This window comes from Coregonus clupeaformis, chromosome 31 (genome assembly GCF_020615455.1).
Source record: "Coregonus clupeaformis isolate EN_2021a chromosome 31, ASM2061545v1, whole genome shotgun sequence".
NCBI classification, from domain to species: Eukaryota; Metazoa; Chordata; class Actinopteri; order Salmoniformes; family Salmonidae; genus Coregonus; species Coregonus clupeaformis.
Window position 1 is genome coordinate 21,084,438 of NC_059222.1, and position 22,330 is coordinate 21,106,767.

Here is a 22,330-nt window from a genome sequence, read left to right on the forward strand (position 1 = left end):
ACAGAGTATTCCATCGTCTACTTCTCCTTTTTATTTCCTTTCTCAATACCTTCCTCTGAAGAGATTTCATCTTGAAGTAAAAAAGGGAAGTCCCTGTAGCAGCTCTTCTCATCATAACCTCCACCTTCTCATTTACAGTGATGGGGAAAGAGCTAACGGGTTAGAAAGCCAGTCAAAGAAATCACAATTACAAATATTAAGAACTTTAGAGAGTGTCACCCTACTTAAGGAATACGAAAATCCGAAACTTCAGAGGCATTCTTCTCTCTTTTTCTTCTTACAATACAAAAACCCAACCTGCAAAACTATGCATCAGTCTCAAACCTTGTTGTGTAATCACCACACATTCAATACACACATACATCATGGGGGAAATGACAAAACAAGCACATTGAGACACAAATTAGGGTTTAACTTTAGGGACAAATCTAGTATTTATTGAAAAAATATTCAAGTGTCGAACATTGATGGACAAAACATTTTAGTGCATAATTTATAGACTGACTGACAGTATTGGCTGATGGACCTATTATGATTAAAATATATAAAATGGGAAACAAAATCACTCCCATAGAGTATAAAACCACTGAACAGACAAAGGAGGTTCCCATATAAATAAAATTAAAATATTTTCTTCAAATATAGTCATTCACAGGACTGATAAAATCCCCTGCCTTAAATTTACTTCAGTAAACTTGTAAACAAATGATACATTATTTAGTTTCCTTTGTCAGTTGAGCTGAGGCACTTGCTTGTGTGAATATTGAGGACTTTTAACCTAGGACCAATCGAGGGTTGATGGAGACATAGGAGAGTAGTGTTTCAGGAAGCCTACATCACTGCCGCCGTCCACCACCTCATGCCATTCTAAAAATCCAAGGAACAATGGTGAAAGCTTGGGTCTATACAGTAGATCACAGCCTACCTGATTGTCCTCTAATAATATAGTTCAGTCTACTACTGTATAGTGGTCTATAGGCCTTGCACCTCACACAGCAGGATCTCGTTGTAGGCGACGGTGAAGAGGAGTTTCCCTGAGGGGGAGAAGCGACAGGTCTGCAGAGTCACTGTGGTGGAGGAAGTCCTGGAACCTACCGCTAGACGATTTGATGAGCTTCAGCACTCGCTCTGAGAGAGACAAAACGCACAGCAGCTTGATGCATCCTATTTACATACATACAGAATGTAAAATTACGTACAGTACTGCGCAGAGAGACTTGTTTGATGCCGTTTGGTCAATTAGAAGATGCCAAGGAAGGCCATGCCAAGCTGGTCTGCTTTTCATGGGCACAGCTCGCAATGTAGTTGTTTTTTCTTCTTCATTGGGGGACTGCTAGCATACAAAGCACCTTTTCCTACACAAAACACGAGACACCAGTCACATGGTAAAACTGTTGAACTGAAATGAGAGACGTAGTAGAGAGGTGGCGTGGACCTTTTTGAGCCCCCCGCTATGAGGCGACCCTCGGAGGAGAGGCTCATGCACATGGCCCAATGGGAAAGGGCAATCTTCTTTATGGCCTGTTTCTTGGCAAGGCTGTAGAAGGACAGCTCTCTCTCCACTCCATAGCCCACCAGGTCAGGGTGTATGGGGTTGAAAGCAGCCAGGCTGGGAGGAAGGCTGTCTGACTCCTGATAGAGAGAGAAAGAGAGAGGTAAAGATAGAGCGAAAGAGGACTTAAGGTTCACGGAAATGTTCACAGTAAAAATATTCAATGCTTGTAAGGATGAGAAAGGTTTTTCAAGTAAAAACTGAGTCATCGACTGATATCACACTTTTTATAAAGATGCTTTTAATGTATGAATTTATTTAGCCATCTTTTATTTCTCATTTCGCCTTCCTCTTGTTTTTGTTTCTTTGTTAGTACTTTTATTTTAGAATGTGAAGCACTGTTACTTGTATTGAAAAACCCGTTACAAATAAAGGTAGTAATAATAATAATAATAATATGAACAACATCCTCACCTGGAAATGCTATTAATTTTGAGTGTATGTCTGTGTGTGTGTATACATGCGTGTTTGACTGCCTATAGAGGTTTACCTCAGGATTGGCGGGGGCTGGAAACGTGAGCCAATCCAGGAGCTCACACTTGTCCTTTATCCAATCAGCTGCCCAAATGCTGACACGTCTGTCTGCACTGGCAGCCAACCACATCTAATTTCCTTCAAGCCCAAATTCTTTCTACTGGTGGATGGAATGCATGATTACAATTACTTAATGTAGATTTTTAGTAGCTCCTACTTTGAGACGCTTTGTGAATACAGGCCCTGACCCGTTTCTTCACACATTGGATGGTGGTGATGGGCGCCACCCTGTGGTCACTGATGATATGGATGGTTAGCCCGGTCACTGGGCTGCTGACAGCCATCAGGCCGTCCAGCTCCGCAGAGAACATCACCTGACCTGAGGGTCAGAGGTCACACATATCCTCTGTTATTGGCTATGTATATTATTATACATTCCAGTGAAATTACATAAAAACGGTGTAAATGACATACAACTGTGTCCCCCTTACTACAACAGAAAGAGTGCTATCATATTCTAAACATAAATGAGAATAGGAGAGCAGAGTCAGCAGTCTACTAGCATAAACTCACACAAGAGACAATGTCCACACACGCATGCACGTGCACACACACCGTTAGTGGAGTACTGGATGGCGCTGACGGCCAAAGGGTGGGGGTGCAGCTTGATCTCCATCTCTGAGGAAGCCAGGCAGAATACCATCAGGGTCCCATCGCTGTACCCCCCCAACCCCCCCCGCCACGCACCTCACTTAGAGGGGCTGAGGACCGGGCTCCAGCATGCACACCTGCAGCTCTGACAGACAGACGGGGAGAAATCAGGGGTGTTGTTAAGTTGCGTCAATTCAAATCTGGTATTAGGAACAAAAGAGGTCAATACACGTCTTCTAAAATAGACTAGTATTTTAATTAATGCAAAACACAGAAAATCACATTGTATGATTTTTAAGTAAATCATTTGCATTTTATTGCATGACATAAGTATTTGATACATCAGAAAAGCAGAACTTAATATTTGGTACAGAAACCTTTGTTTGCAATTACAGAGATCATACGTTTCCTGTAGGTCTTGAACAGGTTTTCACACACTGCAGCAGGGATTATGGCCCACTCCTCGATACAGACCTTCTCCAGATCCTTCAGGTTTCGGGGCTGTCGCTGGGCAATACGGACTTTCAGCTCCCTCCAAAGATGTTCTATTGGGTTCAGGTCTGGAGACTGGCTAGGCCACTCCAGGACCTTGAGATGCTTCTTACGGAGCCACTCCTTAGTTGCCCTGGCTGTGTGTTTCGGGTCGTTGTCATGCTGGAAGACCCAGCCACGACCCATCTTCAATGCTCTTACTGAGAGAAGGAGGTTGTTGGCCAAGATAATAATAATAATAATAATATGCCATTTAGCAGACACTTTTATCCAAAGCGACTTACAGTCATGTGCGCATACATTTTTACGTATGGGTGGTCCCGGAGATCGAACCCACTACCCTGGCGTTACAAGCGCCATGCTCTACCAATTGAGCTATACATGGCCCCATCCATCCTCCCCTCAATACGGTGCAGTCGTCCTGTCCCCTTTGCAGAAAATCATCCCCAAAGAATGATGTTTCCACCTCCATGCTTCACGGTTGGGATGGTGTTCTTGGGGTTGTACTCATCCTTCTTCTTCCTCCAAACACGGCGAGTGGAGTTTAGACCAAAAAGCTCTATTTTTGTCTCATCAGACCACATGACCTTCTCCCATTCCTCCTCTGGATCATCCAGATGGTCATTGGCAAACTTCAGACGGGCCTGGACATGCGCTGGCTTGAGCAGGGGGGACCTTGCGTGCGCTGCAGGATTTTAATCCATGACGGCGTAGTGTGTTACTAATGGTTTTCTTTGAGACTGTGGTCCCAGCTCTCTTCAGGTCATTGACCAGGTCCTGCCGTGTAGTTCTGGGCTGATCCCTCACCTTCCTCATGATCATTGATGCCCCACGAGGTGAGATCTTGCATGGAGCCCCAGACCGAGGGTGATTGACCGTCATCTTGAACTTCTTCCATTTTCTAATAATTGCGCCAACAGTTGTTGCCTTCTCACCAAGCTGCTTGCCTATTGTCCTGTAGCCCATCCCAGCCTTGTGCAGGTCTACAATTTTATCCCTGATGTCCTTACACAGCTCTCTGGTCTTGGCCATTTATACAGGTAACGAGTTCAAACAGGTGCAGTTAATACAGGTAATGAGTGGAGAACAGGAGGGCTTCTTAAAGAAAAACTAACAGGTCTGTGAGAGCCGGAATTCTTACTGGTTGGTAGGTGATCAAATACTTATGTCATGCAATAAAATGCAAATGAATTGCTTAAAAATCACACAATTTGATTTTCTAGATTTTTGTTTTAGATTCCGTCTCTCACAGTTGATAAATGATATGATAAAAATTACAGACCTCTACATGCTTTGTAAGTAAAAAAAAACCTGCAACATCGGCAGTGTTTCAAATACTTGTTCTCCCCACTGTACATTAATGTAGCCTGTGTAATAGGGGTAGTTGAAAATAAGAGAAAATAACAACGGTTAGGTTTTGGAGGTCATAGCTCTAATTAATACAACTTCTTATGTTGTTTAGAAGCGCTTTATAATATTTGCGCCAGCTAATGGCTGCTGTTACAATGCATTACTGTATATAGGTGTTATAAAGTCTTTATGAATGCATACATAAGGCCATCTTAGTCTTAGTGTTTCCTTTAGTTGTCTTACAGTCTCACCTGGTTGAGTACCTGAAACTGCACCACCAGCTCGTTGCTGGGGGCCGACCACACCTTTACACTTCCGTCCTCCCCACAGGTGGCAAAGTGGCTCTCGTCTGGGCTGAACACCACGTCATTTACCTGGTCACCAAGGGGGGAGAGAGGTGGGTCATTCAATGTGATGGAGGTCTCAACAGTGTAAACTCATACGGGCTCCAAAAGTGATAGTGTTTGGACCAGAGGTTATAGGGATATTTCACCGTTACTATTTCAAGCCACAAACATGCTAAACATACGCAAGCACACGGACGCTTGCACACATGGGCACACACACTGCACTGGCACACACACAGACACTACCTTGCTTTTGTTCCCACTGATGAGGCGGATGCTGGTGTTGTCCACCCAGTTGATGTACCACCGGGTGCCCGCCGTGGTGCCCACGATGCCAATGTCCATGACGTCATCAAAGGTTGCGCTCACCACCGTTCCGTCCAGCATCATTTCCTGCTCCAATAGCACCAGCGCACCCCTGACATACACAGACAACGACCAATGAGAGTAGAATATCAGATACGATGAAAGTAGGCCAATTTATTAAATTTGTCCCCCTGTTTTGCATGTTATTTTGGCATGAATACGTGTCACATATCAGTTTACAAACAATGTAAAAATACATAGATTATTGAGTTAATAAAGCCGCATACAAACTTAGTCTCTTTTTGGCTTTCTTGAGTAAGGCAGCTCCAAAATGAAGGTGTTTCAGCCTAGCTCAGTGCTTTCTGTGATGGTGGGGCAGCCAGCAGAAAATACGGTGTGTAGGGGTTGGTAATGTTCTGTAGTTGCGCCGTGATCAGTGTTCTGTCACTCTTGGGGACACTAAGTCACCGCAAAATCTACAGGGAGAGCAAGAAAATTCAAGCCCTTTGGGTGCTGCCATAAAGTTACATTAGAAGTGCCCATCCAAGAAGGCTCAAGGTCATTGGCCACAGATAAAATGACATCAAATCACGTTATATCTACTGTAGCCTTGATTGGACTGATCAATGTCAACATCATATTTTCAAAATCTTAGCTAGCAAGCTAGCAGTCATCATCATGTATCAAGTCGACAATCTATTGGCAAATCCTTTTCAATCCTTGTCATATGAAGAGAAATTATAGATAAATGTATCGGTGCTCATCGGCCATTGGACATAAACATTGCACAACAAGTTGGAAATCGCAAATTCAACAATGAGTGGTTTGGAAGGAATCATTGGCTAACTGCAAGCATTGTAAAGCAATCACTAGCCTGCAATTCAGTGGAGTGGGTATGTGGTCCAAGTCTGGGTTTAAGGGTCTCTTTTCAAAGCTTAAAAAGATAAACATTCAACATTGGCCATGCTGTCAATCCAGCATGACTTCTGTCGCGTTCAAAACAACTGAAACTCGGAACTGGGAAATCTCAGACTTCAGTGAGTTCAAGACAACTGGGAACTCAGAAAAAAACAAGCTCTGACTGGGGAAAATACGTTTTGAACGGTCATCCAACTCGGAATTCTAAGTCGGGAACTCTGGCCTCTTTCTAGAGCTCCGACCTGAAGATCACTGATGTCATGATTCAACCTTGTTTTTTTCAGAGTACCCAGTTGTCTTGAAAGCTCCATAAATCCAGAGAATGCCAGACTTTGATGACAAAATTTGATGACAAAATCTTCCCACAAAGGACCGTCCTGTTGAAGTGAGCACAGCACAACAAGGTGAGTCCAAAAATGTATTGTATGCTGCTGCATAAATTATGTAATATGCCAGGGAGACATGTATACTGTAGCTAAGAAAGTAATACTAAGTGTATGTTGTGTAGTAAGCTGTTAGTAGCCCCTGTGCCTCACCCTAGTAATTGGGCCCCTTTCCCCCTCATAACTTAGCCTACTGTTCTGACTTGGTGGTGCACATGTAGCCAATAGCCTGTTTTATAGACATGTCATCATTGAATATTGTAAGAGCTTTCATTGTCTGCTTATATGCCCCCTGTATTTTTCCTACGGTTCTGACTTGGTGTACAGGGAGAATTCTGTAAGAATGGCCCATGTTCTAAATTCTGTCGCTGTACATTTCAAAAGTGCTGAACAAATAGTTATATTGACTACGTCCGTCCTAACTCGGATTGCCTCTTATACGCTCGTCGTCCCTTTATGCCATAGTTTGTTCATCTCAATTGTCAGTAGAAACCATATTTGTTTAAGCAAGTCAGCCATATCAGCTATGTTTTTTTAAAGGCAGTAAATGAGGCTGAATGAACTGTTTCGCTGCCAGACAAGGCTCCGCTGATAGCCAGGTGTAGCAGTGGTAAGGTGTTGGGACTGCTGTTGGGACTCTGCTGTTGGGACAGCTTTATGTAGGCCCTAACAGTTTGTGGGCACCGTTTATCACTGTTATAGTGCAATTAATGTACTGTTTAGTGTTGTGTTGTGTAGTGGCTTTGCTGGCAAGCATCAAAAACAATTGTTTTGAGTTTGCCCCACCAAGATTGACATGCTAAAATCGCCACTGCACTCACAGGTACTTAATGAGTGGAAGAAGGGGTTTGCAAGTTTGTTCTCAGCTAACGAAAATGTGGCATATTTTGAGGAATAATTTTGATACAGAAACATGTTTCCTGAAAACTAAACTTGAAAACACAATGTCAGAACCCTCTTGTATCTGTTACCCGTACCTAAATGAGGAGCTGTCCATGGTAGAAATTAAGAAGGCAATTGACAGTGCGAGAAATGGGAAAGCAATATTCATTGACGAATTGCCTAATGAAGTCTTAAAATCTCCTAAATTAACTGAAGTTCTATATGGTTTGCATGATCAATCAGAAAACATAGATAATGCATTTTAGAAAACCACGTACTAAGAGAAGTGTTTTTCAGTTTTGTTGAAGAAATTCTTTAGTTTACTAGCAATTATAAATATTTGGGTCTTTATTTTGATGAACATATGACATTTCTGTACGGCACATCTATCCTGGCTGAGTTATAGGAAAAACTAAAGCACTCAAAGATATGCCACGTATTCCAAACTGTATCAGACATGCATGTGTCCTGTTCTGGTCTATTCAGCAGGAGTGTGGGGTTCTTCGAGGTATCTCAAAAACGAACATGTCCATAACAGAACATTACGTTGTTTTTTAGGTGTCCACAAGTTTGCGCTTATACTGGCAATAACTAGGGACATGGGCTGGGAACCCTGTGGGGTGAGATGGAAAGCGTGTATGGTGAGACTTTGATGGAAAGCGTGCATGGTGAGACTTTGGAATAGATTGTTGGATATGCCAATTGCCAGCAAATTTTTTCAATGTGATCTCTCCATAGGGGGAGCCTGGGCAACCGAAATGTCTGACCTTTTCCAACAGTCTGACTGTGAACATCTGTACGAAAACCAAATTAAGGGAGACATAGATGCTATTAAAAAACAACTGACGATGCAAATGAAAATAAATGGGTGGAGGAGATTAATCATAAACCCAAATTGAGAACCTTTTGTTTGATTAAGGGTGAATTCATGTATGAGAGATACTGTGTGTTATGTACAGCCTACGTAGAGGCAGGAGATCATTATGTGCACAGGTAAGATCAGGCATATTGCCCCTGCGTATTGACACAGGTATTGTGATGAACTGGAAGAGGAAAGACTTACTACTGTGACCACAAAGAGATAGAGAATGAAATGAAGTATATCCTTTATTACACTTTCTACCACGATATATGCTTGCCCTTATTCCAGAAAGCCCACCAGATACACCCTGGCATTATGTATTTTTTTTGTCCATTGTGTATTTCTGTTTGCTGATTTTTTTTTATAAAGCCTGGAATAAAATTAAATATTTAGCTGCAGACACACACTACCAGTCAAAAGTTTGGACACTCATTCAAGGGTTTTTCTTTATTGTAAAACATTTTTACATTGTAGAATAATAGTGAAGACATCAAAACTATGAAATAACACATATGGAATCATGTAGTAACCAAAAAAGTGTTAAACAAATAAAAACATTTTATATTTGAGATTCTTCAAATAGCCACCCTTTGCCTTGATGACAGCTTTGCACACTCTTGGCATTCTCTCAACCAGCTTCATGAGGTAGTCAACTGGAATGCATTTTAATTAACAGGTGTGCCTTCTTAAAAGTTAATTTGTGGAATTTCTTTCTTAATGTGTTTGAGCCAATCAGTTGTGTTGTGACAAGGTAGGGGTGGTATACAGAAGATAGCCCTATTTGATAAAAGACCAAGTCCATATTAAGGCAAGAACAGCTCAAATAAGCAAAGCGAAACGACAGTCCATCATTACTTTAAGACATGAAGGTCAGTCAATACGGAAAATGTCAAGAACTTTGAACATTTCTTCATGTGCATTGGCAAAAACCATCAAGCGCTATGATGAAACTGGCTCTCATGAGGACCGCCATAGGAATGGAAGACCCAGAGTTACCTCTGCTGCAGAGGATAAGTTCAATAGAGTTACCAGACTCAGAAATTGCAGCCCAAAGAAATGCTTCAAGTAACAGACACATCTCAACAGAGTTCAGAGGAGACTGTGTGAATCAGGCCTTCATGGTCGAATTGCTGCAAAGAAACCATTACTAAAGGACACCAATAAGAAGAATAGACTTGCTTGGGCCAAGAAACACGACCAATGGACATTAGACCGGTGGAAATGTTGTCCTTTGGTCTGGAGTTCAAACTGGAGATTTTTGGTTCCAACCGCCGTCTCTTTGTGAGACGCGGTGTGGGTGAACGGATGATCTCCGCATGTGTATTTCCCACCGTAAAGCATGGAGGAGGAGGTGTTATGGTGTGGGGGTGCTTTGCTGGTGACACTGTCTGTGATTTATTTAGAATTCAAGGCACACTTAACCAGCATGGCTACCACAGCATTCTTCAGCAATACGCCATCCCATCTGGTTTGGGCTTAGTGGGACTATCATTTGTTTTTCAACAGGACAATGACCCAACACACATCCAGGCTGTGTAAGGGCTATTTGACCAAGAAGGAGAGTGATGGAGTGCTGCATCAGATGACTTGGCCTCCACATTCCCCCGACCTCAACCCAATTGAGATGGTTTGGGATGAGTAGGACCGCAGAGTGAAGGAAAAGCAGCCAACAAGTGCTCAGCATATGTGGGAACTCCTTCAAGACTGTTGGAAAAGCATTCCAGGTGAAGCTGGTTGAGAGAATGCCAAGAGTGTGCAATGCTGTCATCAAGGCAAAGGGTGGTTATTTGAAGAATCTCAAATATAAAATATATTTTGATTTGTTGTTTGGTTACTACATGATTCCATATATGTTATTTCATAGTGTTGATGTCTTCACTATTATTCTACAATGTAGTAAATAGTAAAAATAAAGAAAAACCCTGGAATGAGTAGGTGTGTCCAAATCTTTGACTGGTACTGTATATATAGATTGTGTGTATGTGACGAGGTGTGAAAGAAGGAGTCAGTTGCAGGAGGTAAAATACCGAAGTCCAGAGTTTAATCAGTTTGCATAAATCAAACGCCCCAAGCGTCAAACGAAACTATACAAGGGAAAACATCCACCTTGGCAATAACACAGTGAAATGTAGCTCAACCGAGCTACACGCTCTCACAACAAACAATCACTCACAAAGACAAGGGGAACAGAGGGAACACTTATACACATACTAATTAGGGGAATGAGCACCAGGTGTGTGTGATTGACAAGACATGACAAGACATGACAAGTGGAGTAATGAGAATGGGATCGGCAGTAGCTAGCACTCCGGTGACGACGAACGCCGAAGCCTGCCCGAACCAGGAGGTGGGGCAGCCTCGGCGGAAGTCGTGACAGTACCCCCCCGGACGCGCGGCTCCAGCAGTGCGTCGACCCCGGCCTCGGGGACGGCCAGGAGGACGCGGAGCAGGGCAAGTCGGATGGCGACGGTGGAAATCCCTCAACAGGGAGGGATCAAGGATGTCCCGCCTTGGGACCCAGCACCGTTCCTCTGGACCATACCCCTCCCACTCCACGAGATACTGAAGGCCCCCCACCCGACGCCTCGAATCCAGGATGGAACGGACCGAGTACGCCGGGGCCCCCTCAATGTCCAGAGGAGGTGGAGGAACCTCCCGTACCTCAGACTCCTGGAGCGGACCAGCTACCACCGGCCTGAGGAGAGACACATGAAACGAGGGGTTAATACGGTAATCAGGGGGGAGTAACAACCTGTATGTCCACCTCGTTTATTCTCCTCAGGACTTTAAACAGCCCCACAAACCGCGGGCTCAGCTTCTTGCAGGGCAGGCGGAGGGGCAGATTCCGGGTCAAGAGCCAGACCTGATCCCCCGGTATGAACGCTGGGGCCTCCCTGCGGTGGCGGTCAGCCTTAGCCTTCTGACGACGCATGGCGCGCTGGAGGTGAACGTGGGCAGCGTCCCAAGTCTCCTCCGCGCGCCGAAACCAGTCATCCACCGTGGGAGCCTCGGTCTGGCTCTGGTGCCACGGTGCCAGGACCAGTTGGTAACCCAAAATACATTGGAAGGGTGTTAGGTTAGTGGAGGAGAGAGTTCTGAGCATATTCTGCCCATGGCAGGAACACCGACCACTCCCCCGGCCGGTCCTGACAGTATGTCCGCAGGAACTTACCCACATCTTGATTCACCCTTTCCACCTGCCCATTTCTCTCGGGGTGACCGAGACCCCCAGACGTTCCATGAACGCCTTCCAGACTCTAGACGTGAACTGGGGACCTCGGTCGGACACTATATCCTCTGGTACCCCGTAGTGCCGTAAGACGTGAGTAAACAGAGCCTCTGCAGATTGTAGGGCCGTGGGGAGACCGGGCAGAGGAAAGAGGCGGCAGGACTTTGAAAAGCGGTCCACAGCGACCAGGATAGTGCTGTTACCTTGGGAGGGGGAAGATCAGTGAGAAAATCAATACTCAGGTAAGACCATGGTCGTTTTGGAACTGGTAAAGGTTGTAGCTTACCCGCTGGGAGGTGCCTAGGTGCCTTACTCTGGGCGCACACTGAGCATGAGGAAACATACACCCTCACGTCCTTAGCCAAGGTAGGCCACCAGTACTTCTCGGTCAGGCAGCGCATTGGTTGACCAGAGGAGGGTGACGTGTGTGCCCAGTAGATCAGACGATCACGGACAAGCGCAGGCACGTACTGCAGCCCAGCAGGACACTGCGGTGGAGATGGATCTGTGCGTAATGCCTGCGCTATATCTGCGTCCATCGCCCATACTACCGGTGCCAGAATGAATGGGGCCGGGAGAATGGGGGTGTTGTCTCTGGGCCTCTTCTCTGTGTCATACAGCCGAGACAGTGCGTCTGCCTTCACGTTCTTCGTACCCGGAAAGTATGAGAGTGTGAAATCAAACCGGGTGAAGAAGAGGGCCCACCTGGCCTGGCGAGGATTCAGCCTCCTCGCTGCCCAAATGTACTCCAGGTTACGGACGAGGAAAGGGTGTTTCGCCCCTTTGAGCCAATGTCTCAACACCGTCAAAGCTCGGACAACAGCCAGCAGCTCCCGATCACCAACGCCGTAGTTCTGCTCTGCCGAGCTGAGCTTCTTAGAAAAGAAGGCACAGGGGTGGAGCTTGGGTGGCGTGCCCGAGGGTTGGGATAAGACAGCTCCTCTATCCCTACCTCGGACGCATCCACCTCCACTACGAACGGTAGTGATGGATCGGGGTGAGCCAGTACCGCGGCTGAGGTGAACAGACCCCACAATCTACTGAAGGCCAAATCAGCCTCAGCAGACCAGCGGAGCCGGGACGGCCCACCCTTCAACAAGGAGGTAATGGGAGCTGCGACCTTGCCAAAGCCCCGAATAAACCTTCGATAGTAGTTGGCAAAGCCAAGGAAGCGCTGCACCTCCTTTACCGTGGTTGGAGTCGGCCAATTACGCACGGCTGCAATGCGGTCTCCCTCTATCTCCACACCTGTGGTGGTAATGCGATATCCGAGGAAGGAGATTGACTGCTGGAAAAACTCACATTTCTCTGCCTTCGCATCAAGATCATTTTCCAGCAGTCGGACCAGTACTTTGCGAACCAGTGACACATGCTCGGCGCGCGTAGCGGAATACACCAGGATGTCATCGATGTAGACCACCACACCGCGACCAAGCATGTCCCAAAACACCTAGTTCACAAAGGACTGTAAAACAGATGGAGCATTCATCAAACCGTAGGACAACCCAGACCCTAATGCCCCGAGGTTGTGCTGAATGCTTCCCAAATACGCACCAGGTTGTAGGCACTCCTGAGGTCTAATTTGGTGAAAAAACGGGCCCCATTCATTGACTCAATCACTGAAGGAATGAGGGGAAGAGGATAACTAAATCGTACCGTCACATTATTCAGTGGTCGATAATCAATGCACGGGCGTAAACCACCATCTTTCTTCTTCACAAAGAAGAAACTCGAGGAGGCAGGTGAAGTGGAGGGACATGTATATACCCCTGGCGCAGGGACTCGGTGACGTATATTTCCATAGCCTCCATTTCAGCCTGCGACAGGGGATACACATGACTCCTGGGAGGTACAGCGTCTACCCGAAGGTTTATCGTGCAATCCTCCTCCCAATGAGGTGGTAATTTAGTCGCTTGCGTCTTGGAAAACGCGAGCGCCACATCATGGTATTCGGGGGGAATGCGCACAGTGGGGGTACCGTCTGGACTTTCCACCGTGGTTGCACCAACGGAAACACCTAGACACCTACCCGGACACTCACGCGACCACCCCGTAAGAACCCTCTGCGGCCATGAGAAATTGGGGTTGTAAAGGGCTAACCACGGGATACCCAAGACTACAGGGTAAGCAGGAGACTCAATAATCATAAAGGTGATCTGCTCAACATGTGTCTCCTGCGTAATCATGGTGACTGGTACCGTAACTTCCTTAACCAACCCAGACCCTAATGGTCGACTATCAAGTGCTCTGATGGGGAGTGGAATGGTTAGGGGAACCAATGAAATGCCTTGACGGTGTGCAAATGCCCTGTCCGTAAAATTCACAGCTGCGCCTGAATCGACTAGCGCCTTACACTGGGAAGCTACCAAGTGATCAGGAAAGGAGATAGATAAAGTACAGTGCGCCGCAAAGGGCTCTGAACACGTTTGGGTGTTCGTTACCTGGGGTGATGCGTGAGTACCCTGCCTACCGCCTCCAGACCCAAAAGAACGTTGACTGCGACTTGAGGTGGATTGTCCCTTCGTGCCACCAGAGTGGCACTGTCGTTGTCCTCCTGCGCTCTCTCGACCGGCGGTTCCCCCCCCAGCTCCATCTGCTCGGGGTCAGAGTCGTCCGGAGTGGGAACAGGCAGACCCCTACCAGGACGTCCTCTGGATGCTAGCAGATTGTCCAGCCGGATGGCCATGTCCACCAGTTGGGAGAACGATAGCATGGCATCCCGGCAGGCTAGCTCCCGTCGGACGTCCTCCCTTAGGTGGCACCGGAAATGGTCGATCAGGGCCCGCTCGTTCCACCCGTACCCCGCTGCCAGCGTCCGGAACTCCAGCGCGTAGTCCTGAGCGGTCCTCGTCCCCTGCCTTAGATGAGCCAGTCGTTCGCCCGCCTCTCAACCCTCAGGCGGGTGATCAAAAACGGCCCGAAAGAGGCGAGCAAACTCCCTGATACCTCCCTCGTTCCACACCGCGTTGGCCCACTCCAGGGCTCTCCCACAAAGGCAGGAAACGAGGACGGATACCTTCTCCCGCTCCCGGGGCTCCGGCCTGATGCTGGAGAAATACAACTCCAGTTGGAGTAGGAATCCCTTACATCGTGCTGCCGTCCCATCAAACGCCGGTGGCCGGGATATCTGGATCCCTCCAGGGGCTGGGGTGTAGGTGGCTGGATCCGGTTGACCAGCTGGTCTAGATAGATCGGATCCTCTCCTCTCCAGGCGTTCTACCACCTGAAGAACCCGATCCATCGCTTCCCCCAAGCTGGCCAACATCGAGGAATGCTCCTGGACCCTTGCCACAACTCCAGGCATGCGGTCTTCTCCTGCTGACTCCATATCAGATCAGGTGAGTGATTCTGTGACGAGGTGTGAAAGAAGGAGTCAGGCGCAGGAGGTAAAATACCGAAGTCCAGAGTTTAATCTGATTGCATAAATCAAACGCCCCAAGCGTCAAACGAAACTATACAAGGGAAAACATCCACCTTGGCAATAACACAGTGAAATGTAGCTCAACCGAGCTACACGTTCTCACAACAAACAATCACTCACAAAGACAAGGGGAACAGAGGGAACACGTATACACATACTAATTAGGGGAATGAGCACCAGGTGTGTGTGATTGACAAGACATGACAAGTGGAGTAATGAGATCGGCAGTAGCTAGTACTCCGGTGACGACGAACGCCGAAGCCTGCCCGAACCAGGAGGGGGGGCAGCCTCGGCGGAAGTCGTGACAGTGTAGGCCTATATCTCTCCTTGTGCCAGACCGGGTTTAAACCCGTTTTGTTTCATGTATTTGTATGTATTTATTTGTCTATTTTTTATTTTATAAATGTGTTACTGCTCTAGGATTATTGTTAGTATTTGGATAACCTTATCTACTATTATGTATTTATAAATGGTTTCATTCTTTATGCGGTGCGCACAGCGCAGAACCCTGGAAGAATTATCACTGTGAATCATTGTAAAGTTTGTTTATGTATTAATTAATCCCATAAGGGATGGGTTGCCAACTGGCGATTTGACACGATTTATATATATATATTTTTTTTTAAATCAAATATATTGAGTTAGTATTCAGTCAGTCACACAGAGAAACCACATTCAGACAGCGGTTGAGAGACACAGTGAATGCATCATCCTTATTGCAACCAGCACAGTCCAGCACCTTCATCATCATCATCCTCACTCATGCAAGAGAGGAGATTGGAGTCCTACCTGTGCGTCATTGGTAACAGCCAGAGAGGAGATCTCCTCAGTGTGGCCCAGCCAGTGTATCTGAGAACCAATATGTAGGTTTTCCACCACCACCACACAACCACAGGAGTACACAAACAGACCTGCAATCAGTCAACACAACCACATAACCACCACAGGAGTACGGAAACAGACTTGCAACCAGTCAAGACAACCACAGAACCACCACACAACAACAGGAGTACGCAAACAGAGTTGCAACCAGTCAACACAATCACATAACATACAGTACATAAACAGGGATGAAACTGTAAATGAGAAGGAAAGATACATAAGGGGTTGGGCCATACATGCTTATGACTAATCTTACAATGCATTTGAACTGCATCCTAATATTTTCTGTATTTTATCAGTTTATATTTTAGTCAGCCAATGAAATCATTTGAACAAGAACAAGAGCTAAGGTTTTACCTGTGTCTGGATTCCACACCATGTTGCCCCGCCCATTGCCATTGTAGCCAATCACTGCTTTCAGACTCAGGTCCTCTTCGCCCGGTTGGGAAGCTGCAGTACTCTGAGATTGAGATTAACAGACAGAATGGTGGGAAAGCGAGTCTTAATAAAGCAGGCGTCCTTATTTTTTAATGACTCGGCTTGAGCTGGAGAGGTTTTGAAGCTTGGAGTGAAGTGCTTGTAGCAGTCGGACCTCATCTGTATAATAAACAAGAAAGTAAGACAAGATTAATAGAGAGAATAATTATTTTGTCTAGAAAGATGCACTATTGTCAAAGTCAACTATAGAGCGTACTATATTTAAATAAATATTTAAGTGTATACAGTGCCTTCGGAAAGTATTCAGACCCCTTGACTTTTTCCACATTTTGTTAGGTTACAGCCTTATACAAAAATGGATACAAAAATAAATAATCCTCAGCAATCTTCACACAATACCCCTTTTTTTTTCTTTCACATTTGTAAAAAAACAAAAACAGAAATACCTTAATTACATACACTACTGTTCAAAAGTTTGGGGTCACTTAGAAATGTCCTTGTTTTCGAAAGAAAAGCAATTTTTTGGTCCATTAAAATAACATCAAATTGATCAGAAATACAGTGTAGACATTGTTAATGTTGTAAATGGCTATTGTAGCTGGAAACGGCTGATTTTTAATGGAATATCTACATAGGCGTACAGAGGCCCATTATCAGCAACCATCAGTCCTGTGTTCCAATGGCACGTTGTGTTTGCTAATCCAAGTTTATCATTTTAAAAGGCTAATTGATCATTAGAAAACCCTTTTGCAATTATGTTAGCACAGCTGAAAACTTTTGTGCTGATTAAAGAAGCAATAAAACTGGCCTTCTTGAGACTAGTTGAGTATCTGGAGCATCAGCAATTGTGGGTTCGATTACAGGCTCAAAATGGCCAGAAACAAATAACTTTCTTCTGAAACTTGTCAGTCTATTCTTGTTCTGAGAAATGAAGGCTATTCCATGCGAGAAATTGACAAGAAACTGAAGATCTCGTACAACGCTGTGTATTACTCCCTTCACAGAACAGCGCAAACTGACTCTAACCAGAATAGAAAGAGGAGTGGGAGGCCCCGGTGCACAACTGAGCAAGAGGACAAATACATTAGAGTGTCTAACAAGCGCCTCAACTGGCAGCTTCATTAAATAGTACCCGCAAAACACCAGTCTCAACCTCAACAGTGAAGAGGCGACTCTGGGATGCTGACCATCTAGGCAGAGTTGCAAAGAAAAAGCCATATCTCAGACTGCCCATCTTAATCTTTAATTTTTATTGGCCAGTCTGAGATATGGCTTTTTCTTTGCCACGAGGAGCGGGTCAGTCCGGGCAGCGAAGGTGGAAATCACGGATGATGTTGGGATACAGAATGTCCTCCACTGGAACCCAACACCGCTCCTCTGGGCCATACCACTCCCAGTCCACCAGGACATGAAAAGAGGGTGAGATACGATAGTGAATGGGCAGCTGTAACCTATACGTCACCTCGTTGACCCTCCGGAGAACCTTGAACGGCCCCACAAACTGGGGGCTCAGTTCTTTGCAGGGTAGGCAGAGTGGGAGGTTCCTGGTAGAAAGCCAGACGCGATCCCCAGGGTGGAACAAGGGGTCTCACTGCAGTGGCGGTCTACCTGTTCCTTTTGATGATGGACGGCGCGCTGGAGTCTCACGTGTGCGTCGCTCCATACCTGTTCTGCACGCCGGAACCACTCATCAACCGCTGTATCCGTCTGTGGCGCTCTGCCGCGGGGAGACAAGTGACCCCTACCTCCATGGATTCAACTCTGATCCCGAGTGTTCACTGAGGAAGGGAGAGAAGCGATGCAGGTGAAACAATGACGCTGTGAGTCGAGAAGCAGGTGCAGGTGAAACGTTTAATAAAACAACAAACATGAAACGAGACAGCATAGCAGTGGCGATATAGCATGAACACAGGAACAATACCGACTGAAGAATGAACGTTAGGGAGGGACAGATAAAGGGGAGGTAATGAGGAAGGTAATGGAGTCCAGGTGTGAATCATAATGATCTGCAGGTGCGCGTAAGGATAAATCCCAGGACCTGTGGTTAGTATCCCGGCGACGTCGCACGCCGGCGGGGAGGAGCAGGAGTAGACGTGACAACAATGCTAACCTAGTTGACTGTACAGAATACAAATATTCCAAAACATGCATCCTGTTTGCAACAAGGCTCTAAAGTAATACTGCAAAGAATGTGGCAAAGCAATTAACTTTTTGTCCTGAATACAAAGTGTTTTGTTTGGGGTAAATCCAATACAACACATTACTGAGTACCACTCTTCATATTTTCTAGCATATTGGTGGCTGCATCATGTTATGGGTATGCTTCTAATCACTAAGGACTGGGGAGTTTTTCAGGATAAAAAATAAACGGAATGGAGCTAAGCACATGCAAAATCCTAAAGGAAAACCTAGTTCAGTCTGCTTTCCACCAGACACTGGGAGATGAATTTACCTTTCAGCAGGACAATAACCTAAAACACAAGGCCAAATATACCCTGGAGTTGCTTACCAAGAAGACAGTGAATGTTCCTGAGTGGCCAAGTTACAGTTTTGACTAAAACTACTTGAAAATCTATGGCAAGACCTGAAAATGGTTGTCTAGCAATGATCAACAACCAATTTGACAAAACTTGAAGAATTTTGAAAAGAATAATGGGCAAATGTTGCACAATCCAGGTGTGGAAAGGTCTTAGAGACTTACCCAGAAAGACTCACAGCTGAAATCGCTGCTAAAGGTGCTTTTACAAAAGTATTGACTCAGGGGTGTAAATACTTTTGTAAATGAGATATCTGTATTTCATTTTCAATACATTTGCAAACATTTCTAAAAACATGTTTTAATTTTCTCATTATAGGGTATTGTGTGTAGATGGGTGAGGAAAAACATTTTTTTAATCCATTTGGAAATCAGGCTATAACACAACAAAATATGAAATAAGTCAAGGGGTATGAATACTTTCTGAAGGCATTGTAAATAGTATACTACTTACCATTGTCCGCTGCTCTCTTCAGACTGGCCTTCAGTGAATTTGAGAAAGGAGACAGAAGCAGGGCGAGGGGAAGGGCCTGTCAGGGGGGTCGGGGATGGGGTCAGGTCTGGGCAGCACCTTGTCAGTGTCCACAGAGACAGATGGCCCAGAGCTTCAGGAGGACAGAGGGAGACGCAGGAGAAGCAACGTGACGGAGAATAGAGAGAGAACATGATACTTTAGGCCGGATGTAAAACAATCCCTAGCTCCTTCTCTTTCTGTGTTTGCAGGATGTCATAAGCAAAGTGGTGGAAGCTCCTAATGGCGGGCTAGGTGGAACAAGCACCTTTTTAGCACACCTTTACAGGGGTTGGTGCTAGGGGGTAATTTTCCAACTGAGTAAGAGCGAGACAGAAAACAGAGTTGAAAAGAACTAGATGAAAAAGAGATCAGCGAGTCTAACCTTCTTGTCCAAACCGGTCTATGGCGCTGATGTCCAAACAGGGGTCTTCCTGGGGCACGCATCTATACATCTACATTATAGATGCGCCGCTGCTAAATGCATGTAGGGGAAACACTGGATTATCTATTGACGGTCAGAACAAGAGGATTTACTTCTGTACATGGTCAAAAGAACACATGTTTATTGGCACTTGTCAACCTATTCAATTATGATGTGAATGACAGAATGTTATGATTCATCATCTTTGTAGATGTATTTACCTGGTTTAGGAGGTGAAATAGAGGCTGCTTTTGGTGGTGAACTGCGATAGAAAAATGAAAACCGATAAATTACACACAGATGCATGAATACAACCCTACTTCTAACAATTTACAACAGTACAGTAATGCAACGCCACAATGGATAATTTTTGGGGGGACAGACACATTCAGATATACGGACAGACAGACTCTCACCGTCTCTCAGTTCCAGTCTCCTGAGGGTGGGCCAGGAAGTCCAAGAAGTAGATGGCGTCTCCCACTGAGACCACGCCCATCTGGTCTGGGGAGAAGCTCACCTGGCGGATAGGCTGGCTGTGGCCTATGAACATCTGGCATGGATATTATGGATTCAATCGACACATTTCAATGACTAACATCACAACTCTCAAATCATTTTCAATTTGGTAAGATCAGGATATTCTTTAAATTCAGACTTGCCAACCTTGACACATTTTTATTAGTACAACTGCAGAGTGGCGGCGGCATCCCCAGCCCCCACTACGGTGCGCGTGCACAACCCACACTGCCCAAATCATAGGCAAGCACCTTTTTGCCTCAGTAGGAATGGTATAGGCTATAGACTGTTATGGGTACTTGGTAATTGGCTGCTCTTCAGTAGCTAACTAAAATATGTTTAAATACATAATCAGGGCTCTCCCTAGGATTTTCTGACAAGGTGGTGCTGATGTAGGCCTAAGGTTGGGTAGGTGGGAGGGCCCGAAGGGGGTCAGTCAACTTCCAACTCAGGAAGTTGGAACATTTTGCATTAAAAAAAATCCTGTAACTTCTATTTCTTGAAACCTAGAGTCTTAAATTATATTAAACATTGTAGCCAACACACAAAAGTATTGTGTTTGATCCTAAATTAAATCGAGGGGGTCTCAATGACACCTTCACATTTTTCTAGGGGTAATGATTATTCTAATTAATAGATGTCTTTATATGGATAGTCTAGAGAAAATGTAAACTGGCTTCATCTTAATTTTGTTTGGGGAGAAAATTCTGAATAATTAAATTACTGGATACAATGTAGAAGTCTAGCTTACTGTAGGCCAGGGTTACCCAACTGGTTTTATTTGTGGACAGTTCTTCCAAAATCTTCAATATGCACCTCGGAATTGGATAAGGACACGTGCAGTTGCGTCTTCACTTGTAGTCTGTGAGAAAGACCTGATCACTTGACGGAGAGCCATGTGAGTGAGAGGCACTTCGGATTGCGCAGCACACTCAGGGAGAAGGGCACAATGCAGCACTCCGGGCCGCAAAAGGCATGGATTTTTTTAATGCTTGTCAAATGCTTGTCAAATTGTGAATGAGAGACTATTGGAGTGTGTACAGCCTGCGCAAAAAAACAAAGCAGAGCTCATGCCTTTCAAGCGACTTTTTTCAAATCATCATTAGAGTCTCATCATGCAGCCTTACAATGTATTAAAAATCAAAACATAGCCCAACATTTGTAGAACAACTAAAGTTACATGAATAACTCTAAATTAAGCATATAGGAATAACTAATTATTTGTTAACCGCTCAACACAGAATAGCTGCATGTGCGCACTCCCTCAAATTGTTTGGAGAAAATATTTATATTTTATTGAGCTTTGTTCAGTTGTATTCTTCATACTAGAAAATACTAGAAAATCTTGTCTGCTAAATGTGTCACGACTTCTGCCTAGGCTGCCTCCCCTCCTTGTTTGGGCAGGTTTCGGCGTATGTCGTCACCGGCTTACTAGCTACTGCCGCTCCCATTCTCATCACTCCACTTGTCTTGTCTTGTCAATCACACACACCTGGTGCTCATCCCCTAATTAGTTTGTGTATAAGTGTTCCCTCTGCCCCCTTGTCTTTGTGAGTGATTGTTCTATGTGGGAGGAGAGTAGCTCGGTTGAGATACTCTCTCATTTATTTTGCCGGGGTTGATTTTCCCCTGTGTCATTACATTTATTGTATTTTCTGAGACTGTGTTTGGTCAGGGAGGATTGTTTCCCCTGTACCTGTTTCGATTGCCGTTGTAGGTGCATTGTATGTCTGGAAGGAATAAATCTGCATCCGGTTATTTTATTCCTGCGCTTGACTCCGTCCATCATTCACAGCCATTTGGCATAGCCACATCAGGACCCAAGATAAGGACAACTCAGAGTATGCTATTATTTTCTTCTGAAATAGACTACATTTTCTTCATATCATGCTTCTTTAGACCTGTCTAAAATAAATTATGGATTTATTGTGAAGGTGTAGGCTATGTTACATGGATTTATTATACTTTTTTAAATGGCTTGTAGGCTATGTGTGGACACCAGGAGCCAGGATGCTAAATGTGTTTATGTTAATTAACGGTAAATTACCATGAGACCAACAGTTATTTGCTTGACAATCACCGGCTGACGAAATTTCGTAACCGCCACAGCCCTAGTCCTGAGCAAAAAAATAACAACTTCGAAATGATTATGTTTT

The 22,330-nt window shown here is 45.2% G+C and overlaps 1 pseudogene; it reads right to left on the bottom strand.

Moving 5' to 3' along the window:
- Window positions 1–469: 469 nt before the first annotated feature.
- Window positions 470–22,330, bottom strand: part of LOC121546980 — a 35,034-nt pseudogene continuing 13,173 nt past the window's right edge.